Below are 8301 nucleotides of genomic sequence, written 5' to 3' on the forward strand. Positions count from 1 at the left end.
ATTCTGTAAAGTCTCGAAGACCAATTTTGAAAAAAGTTTTTTAACAACATTTTGGGACTTAGCTAATTTTCCCATATGTTTCCATCAATGCCAAAGGGGGAGATTGTTGGAAATATGGATACGTAGGAAAATTTAGGGTTGTCATTTATGGAAACGTATATCTTAGGATGAGAAGGCATGCTATATAGATAAAGATCTCATAGCCATATATAGAAAATTGTGTAAAGGTTAGACAATTTAACTAGAAACATATGGAAACTTTTAGTAATGCACAATATATAGAGATATTTGGCACATGCATAGTTAAGGATAGGTAGTATAGTGTGTCTTGATGATAGGGGTAAGTGCATAGTACACTACAGATAGTACGAAATAATATATTAGTTTTTTTAGTAAAGCTAGTGAACACGATAGAACAAAGCACAAAAGTAAAAGGTAAATTAAAGGTTAATGAATTATTTTGAGTATAAAATAATTAATTTAATATTTAGATGACATCCTAGATGTTAAATCTAAGAGGGTAAGATTTATTTTTTTATAATACCAAGCATGTGAATACTTGAAGGCCAATAGGGCAAGTTTTGTGAAAAGGAAAGGTATAAGTAAACAACCAAGATTGTGAAAAGTGTGTACAAGTATTAAAGATCACATGAAAAATATTATGTAAACTATATGATGCAAAATATGATGTATGATCATAAGATTATGAAGTAAAATAGACAATAGTAAAGAGGCTTTTGTATCTATCTCTTTTGTATAAAAGAACTACATCATATAATTGCATGTTTGGGTAGTGAGCCCTTCTTGCATATATTTGTATTTGTATTCCCAACTCCTAATAGGGTAAAGGCTTTTAATAGGGCCTAGTCCTCTAACAAGGACTGAGCCACTATATTTACTTCATAGACTCCTAACAGGGTCAATATGCTTAACATGATTCTTTTTCTTAGTGGATTATTTTGTGGGTACCATCCCCACTAGGGTTTTTCCCTTGGCTAGGGTTTCCCTAGTTAAAAAAAAATGGTGTTATGAGATCTCTTTGTGTTAGGATTTATTTATTGTTCAACATTTTTTCTTTTCTTTCACATGCATGTTTTAAAGTAATTAATAATATTCATTTGTGGCCAAAAGTTTTTGGAATACTAATTCACCCATCTCTTAGTATTATCTATTTCTAACTATGCTTGTTTGTACAATATGAGGATATATGGTTATGGCACAAGAAGTTATGTTAGATAAATGTTGACAATTTTGTTAGCATTAGTAAAATGAAAAGAGTAAGAGGTTTTCCAAAACTGAGGAAACATGATAATGCTATGTGTAAACAATGTCAATTGGGAAAGTGACAAAGTCAAGTTTGAAGAGAAAGGCATATTCATCTAATGATATTTTGGAGCTAGTTTATACACACTTATGTGGACCTATTGGTGTTAAAAGTTATTGTGGAGATAAATATTTCATTCTATTTGTTGATGAAAATTCTAAGATGATGACTATGATGTTTCTTAAAGAAATATATGACAGTTTTTACTTATTTAAGTGGGATTTGGCTAGAGTTGAAAATGAGGCAAGAAAGGATATGAGATTATTGAGATTTGACAAAGGTGGTGAATTTATTTCCAATAAGCACAACATATTCTGGAATGATAAAGAAATCAAAATATAAATGTCAACACCTAGGACCCATCCTTAAAATGTTATAGCTAAAAGGAGTGAAAGATTAATTATGGTTTGTGCTAGAATATTTATGATGGAGAAGAATATACCACATAAATATTGGAGAGAAGACGTAAATACAATTATTTATACTTTGAATAGAGTGCGAGTCAAGAAAGGTACAAATGTTACACCTTTTGAATTATGGTATGGGTATGGTCCTAATGTAAAGTATTTCAAATTTCTTGGAAATAAATGATATATACTTAAAGATAATGCAAATGTAAAAATTGATGCTAAAAGTGATGAAGATATATTTCTAGGTAATTCTACTAAGGAAAAGATTATAAGTGTTTGAACTCTAACACTAACAAAGTTGTGGAAAGTGCAAATGTGAATATTGATCAGTATGCAAAAAGAAATGAAGTTAAATTCCAAACAAAACCTAAAGTCTATAGTAAATTCATATGTGTGAATGATAGTTGTCCCTACACCCCACCTAAACTAATGAATAAAGCTATAAATATATGACAAATTAGGAATGCCAAGTTGCAATAGCTAGTTTCAAAGCAACAGACTGTGGGTGCTAAGAAACAACAAAATGATGTTCAGTCACAAATAAAAGGAATAAAAAATTAGGAAGGAAATTATGAGCATGCAGAATATGAACTTGGACCTAAAAAAGAAAGAGAAAATGAGCTTGATATCATTTTTCAAGATGAATCAATAGAAGAAGAAAGAATAAATGAACCTATACTAGAAAAATATGTTATAAAATATCATGCACATGAGAAAATCATTGGCGATAAAAAAACTAGTGTTATGACAAGGAAAAAACTCAGAAGTGATACATGCTTACTTTATGAGTTTGTGCCAAAATCTATTAAAAATGCTTTAAAGAATTAGGATTGGATACAAGAAATGAATGAAAAAAATGAAAAAATGAAAAAGAAAAAAACTTGGACACTAGTACCCAGACATAAGACAAAAATATTATTAGAACAAAGTGGGTATTCAAGGACAAGCTAAATGAAAATGGTGAAGTCACAAGGAAAAAGGCTAGACTGGTATGCAAAAGATATGCATAAGAAGAAGGTATTTACTATGGAGGAACATTTCTACCTATTGCTAGACTATAAGGAGTTAGAACACTACTTGTATATTCTTCTTATAAAGGATTTAAGGTATATCAAATGGATGCCAAATCTTCATTTTTCAATGGGATACTTGAAGAAGAAGTATAAATAGAGAAACCAAAGGGTTTTGTTGACTCTAGCAAGAAGAATATGGTGAGAAAGATGTACAATGATCTATATGGTTTGAAACAAGCTCCAAGAGCATGGTATGAAAAAATACATAACTATTTGGTTAAGATTGGAGTTTTAATGACAAGTGATAATAATAATATGTATTTGAAGACTAGTGAAAATAACGAGGTATTGCTATCTAATTTTTTGTTGATGATATCATATATGGAGGAAAGGAAGCATTATGAAAATCATTTGTTGATGAGATGGAGTTATAAATGTTAATTTTTGGTGAAATCAAATTCTTTGTTGGATTACAAGTATACCAAATAAAGCAAGGAATTTTCATTACTCAATCCAAATACATAGGGGATATTCTAAAGACTTTTAGAATGGAAGATTCTAGACCAATTAGTACACCTATGGTCGCACGACAAGAAATATCTAAGAATTATGATTCTATTGATGTGAACCATACATCATCTAGATCAATGATTGAAAAAGTATGATATACTGTTCACATCAAACCTAAAATTGCATTAGTAGTTGGGATAGTTGCAAGATTTTCTACAAGTCCTAAGAAGAGTCATGTGATGGTAGTAAAAAAGATACTAAGATTTATGAAAGGAAGATAAGGCTATGGATTTTATTAGAAGAAGAATGATAAGTTTGAACAGAAGGTATTTACTCATTCTAATTGGGTAGGAAATGTTGAAAATAACAAGAGAAGGAGTGGAGATGAATTCTTTCTAGGAAAGAGATTAATTTCATGGATAAGAAAGGAAAAAAATGTATTTCTTAATCAACAACTAAAGTTGAATATGTGATAGCGACAGTAAATTGTTCAGATATCATATGGATCAAGAAAGTATTTAAAGGTATGAAGGAAGAGATCATAGATCCAATTGTTATCTATTGTGATAACACTAGTGCTATTAAAATATCAAAGAATCCTATAATACACACAAATGCCAAGCATATTTCTATTAAATATCATTACTTGAGAGAGCTAGTTCAAGAAAAATAAGTGAAATGGGAGTTTGTAAACACTAAAGAACAAATAGCTGTTATATTCCTTAAAGTCTTACCTAAAGATTCTCGTGAATATCTTAGAGGTAAACTAGGGGTGATTACCCTAGAAAAAACTACTTAAGAAAAGATGGTGCTCTACATCCAATGTGCTGATTAGACTATCTTACAAGTTGATGCAAATTATTATACTTTAGGAGTTGCCTAAGGTAGTAATAAAGAAGAAGGAAAAAATGATGTATCGATCATACATAAATGACATATGATTAATTTTGTATTGACATGAATATATCTATATGGAAGAGATTCATAAGTCAAAATATCTTTGGCATTATTGTCAAAGAGGGAGAGATTCAGTTACCGTTACCATTAGTGAGTGGTATAGATTATACCATGAAGGTAACAGAGGTAGATATTACATAACAAGGGATATACATCAAAGATGGAGTTTATATCCTATGTGATTTATACATGGATGAGAATTAGAATGGAAATCAAGGATATCAATGAAGATTTGAACTTTAAACACATTGATGGTTTTGTATCAAGACAACATATATTTTGGATTGCGTGGTAATAAGAGGTGTTGCCAGCAATTTTAAAGAGGGAGATCATTGGAAACTACAATTGGAATAATTGTCATGTTTTCATTGATGTGAAACCTGTTTGGTGAGATATTTTTCTATCTATATGATTGATGAATATGATTTGAGAAGTTGGTCAAAACAAAAGTATCTAGAGGAAAGGTTGAGTTATAATGAGATAACTATAATGGACACTTGATTAATTGGAATTTTTGAAGATAAAGTGATTGTTTAAATCATGTTGCAACTAGAGAAGATAGTTATAATAAAGCACTAAAGAAGTGATCAAAGATAGAGCAATTGCACATGCTTGATAGAGAAACATAACAAAAGATTAAGAAACTTCTAGTATATGCCAAGTGATGCTAGTGTGCACTAAGTGCTAGTAAGAGCCAAGTTAAAATAATGTGGGCCGAGTATTAGTATTGACTAAGTGATAATATATGTGCTAAATAAGAAGTTTAGTAGTGACTAAGTGACCCAATGATGACCGAGCGTTAGAAAATAGTGTTGGTCAAAGAACAAAATTTTAATAGTTTATGAGAATCATAATTTCTAGTCAACTCTGTTGATTTCTTGGAATATGTAAAGTGTGTTGAAGATAAGGAGTGATGCCCTAGATCATTTAATGTCATGAAAGGGTTAGGTAAAAAACCTAAGGAATAGATTCAAAAAGAAGTTTCTAGAAAAGAAGAAGATAAATAAGAATGTAAACAAATTCATTTTATGTGTTGAATCTAATCGTAAACCCTAGGACATATGGTGGTGTTTTAGTTGCAAAATATTAGAATTACTTATTTAAGGAGGTACAAGGGTTAACTTTCAAAAAGTGGTTGAAGGTTGGAATAATTGTTAATGCTATTAATTGGAAAACTTAAGAAGAAAACTAAGATGAGTAGAGAAGAGGTGAAGAGTAATTTCTTGAAGGGTTGCCAAGTGAATTAGAGACTTAGATGATAATAAAGGCTAGCCAATGGATCAAATTGTGAGTCAAATAAGGCCATTCCTAATAGAGTGATGGAATCCTTTAACAAGGTCACATTTAATAGTGTGTTTTATAAACCTTTACCAGGTTTGGTTCCTAATAGAGCTTACTTCAAAAGATGAAAATATTGGTGACATGTTACCAATGGTTTTTACCAAATTGGGTTTCCATGTTAAATCCTAGTGTCAAACTTGTGTGAATATTATTTGTGGTGATTTACTATTAATGTTTATATTCTACAAGTCTTTTATATTTAGGATACTAGACTGCTAGTTGATGTTATTGAAAGTTTACTATAGAGATTGAGCTAAGGAATGATAAGATCTGAAGTAGTTTAAGTGTTTATTTGTTCAATTGGTACATATGGACCTTGGATAACTGATTCACCCCCTCTTCATTATTCTAAACATTCTAAGACATCACAACATAACTTGCCAACAATTTTTTAACAAGACAATGCCTCAATAAAACAAACTTAAAATTGAAAGTAAAAATTATCAGTTTGGTAATTTAAAATTTAAGAATAACCACATTAGTAAAAGTTTAATTCTTAAAACAAGTAAAGACATGTCCCTAAGGAAAAATGGGACCGTCAACATTAAATTTGACTAAGTAGCCCAACATCAAATTTTACATTATTGGTAATAGCAACAAAGAAAAAAAGATTCCTAGCAAGGAAACAACATAACGATTCATACTAAATTAAAAATTTAAGATTACAAACACCATCTAGCCATACCAAGGTCACTAGGTGGGGTGGGGGGGAGGAGGGGATAGGAGGAAAATGGAGGTTTCTCCAACAAAATATTAATAAAAGTTGGACATTGATCTATAATTTAGATTCATGATCCTCTAACTAATATGAATAAAATTAATAAGGTTTGTCCCACACAACTTAGGATATGATAAACCTATAATACCCTAAAATTAAAAGGCCAAACTAACATCCATACTATCCAAGTATTTGACTATATTAATAGGAACCATCCATGGTTTGTGGATAAAGGAGTGTGTTCACACTATGAATCCCATAATTGTGTGCCCACATGTGGGGATGTTTATAGAAACCAACATCCTTCAAAATATTGTAGTTGGCATAGGTCTTCTACCTCTAACCATAGGGTTCTATTTGTATAGCAATAATTAAGGGCTTACTATCTAAACACATGAAATATGAGACATGACTATTAACACTTAAAAAAAAAAAAAAAAAAAAATTGCTAACAAAATATCATTTTATTTCTTCTATTTTTACTAAAGCAAGTGGTCACCTAATCATTTAATCCAAATATTATAGTCAAATTAATACTATTAATATTAAGCGTGTACTAAGACTATTATTTTTTGTTTTCAAATAATCATGGAAAGATTATTTAATTTTTTTACAAGGTTAATTAGGAGTTATCAAACTAATTTACAATTAAAAGTATCATATTTAAATAATTACAATTATTTTATTTCTTCCTTATCTAATTATTACCATATTTTAGTGTATTTATAATTATATTTTGAATTGCATAGTACAATTACTTAATAATATATACTACATTTTTAATTTAGAAAGTTTTTAAATTATTCACATAACATTTGTATTTCCTTATTTCTATTTTTTATAATATAAGCTAATAGACATTTTATATACTTTCAAATACATGCAATAAATATTTTAAAAGAAATGTAGGATAAATGAACAATGTTTCAAGAAAGAATATTAATATATTTGTCCAATTCCACTTGTTTAGGCATAATAATATGCACATTTCTAAGAACAAATAATAATTTTATTTTCTTCTTTTTCTAAGATAAAAGAGAGGAGACGAACTTAATCATTACTTAGGTAATTTTAAAAAATTATTCACATCAAGATAACACTAAAATTATTAATAAAATAATTAATGATAACTAACATTTGTATAAATTGAATAGTTATTACAAATTACTAGTAATAAATATACTAAATTATGAATATTTTAACAACCACAATCTTTATTAAAATTATATTGCAATTTGAATCATAAGGCAATAGTCTTCTATTATAATTATTACTAGATAGTTACCCCTTTTATTCATTGAACCCAATAATTTTATTTTTTCTTTATAATAGGACTATATCTCCTTTTATTAAATGTCCAATTTACCATATATTTACTTTCATAAATACTACTTGAGGAGATTTATTATCCTAAAATTGGAACATATAATATTTATAACTAGTGATAACTCCTTGGTTAATTTATTTTCTTGTGTCATAGTAACAAAGTTAATTTTGTAGAATTTCATAGAGGAGACTATGGGTTTACCCATGGAAGGCATTAAGTTCAACAAAAAAATGAGCATCTCAAATGTTTCTTTCAAGAAATTTCCCAAAATAGAAGTAGAGGAGAAAAACTTGGAGAAAAATGGGGATTTCTATGAATTGGACTAGATCAAGACCATATGGTAGGATGTGCTTTCATGTACTCATGAGTATTTTATCCTAGATGGTAGAAATAAATGAGTGCATAAGTTTCATTTTGTCGTCTTTAATAATTGTAGGTATAAGGATAGACTTTCCTTTCCTTTTAATTTGAGATTCTCTCTTCTTCAAAATTTGCAAGCTCATAGGAAAAAAGAGTCATGCCCTATATTGCATGAAGGGTTGATTCTTCTCATTGAAGGTCACTATAAATATGGCCATTGTTTCTTCTCCTTTGGTAGATAAAAAGAAGGGTTTTTCCACTGATACCTACACTAGGAAGAGTAATGGTGAGGAAATTATTAAGGGTAAGAGGAGGAGTCTGAAACATGAAACCCAACAATC

The sequence above is a fragment of the Cupressus sempervirens genome, chromosome 2, assembly GCF_028749045.1.
Source record: "Cupressus sempervirens isolate cs-2001-9-10 chromosome 2, ASM2874904v1, whole genome shotgun sequence".
Classification (NCBI taxonomy): Eukaryota; Viridiplantae; Streptophyta; class Pinopsida; order Cupressales; family Cupressaceae; genus Cupressus; species Cupressus sempervirens.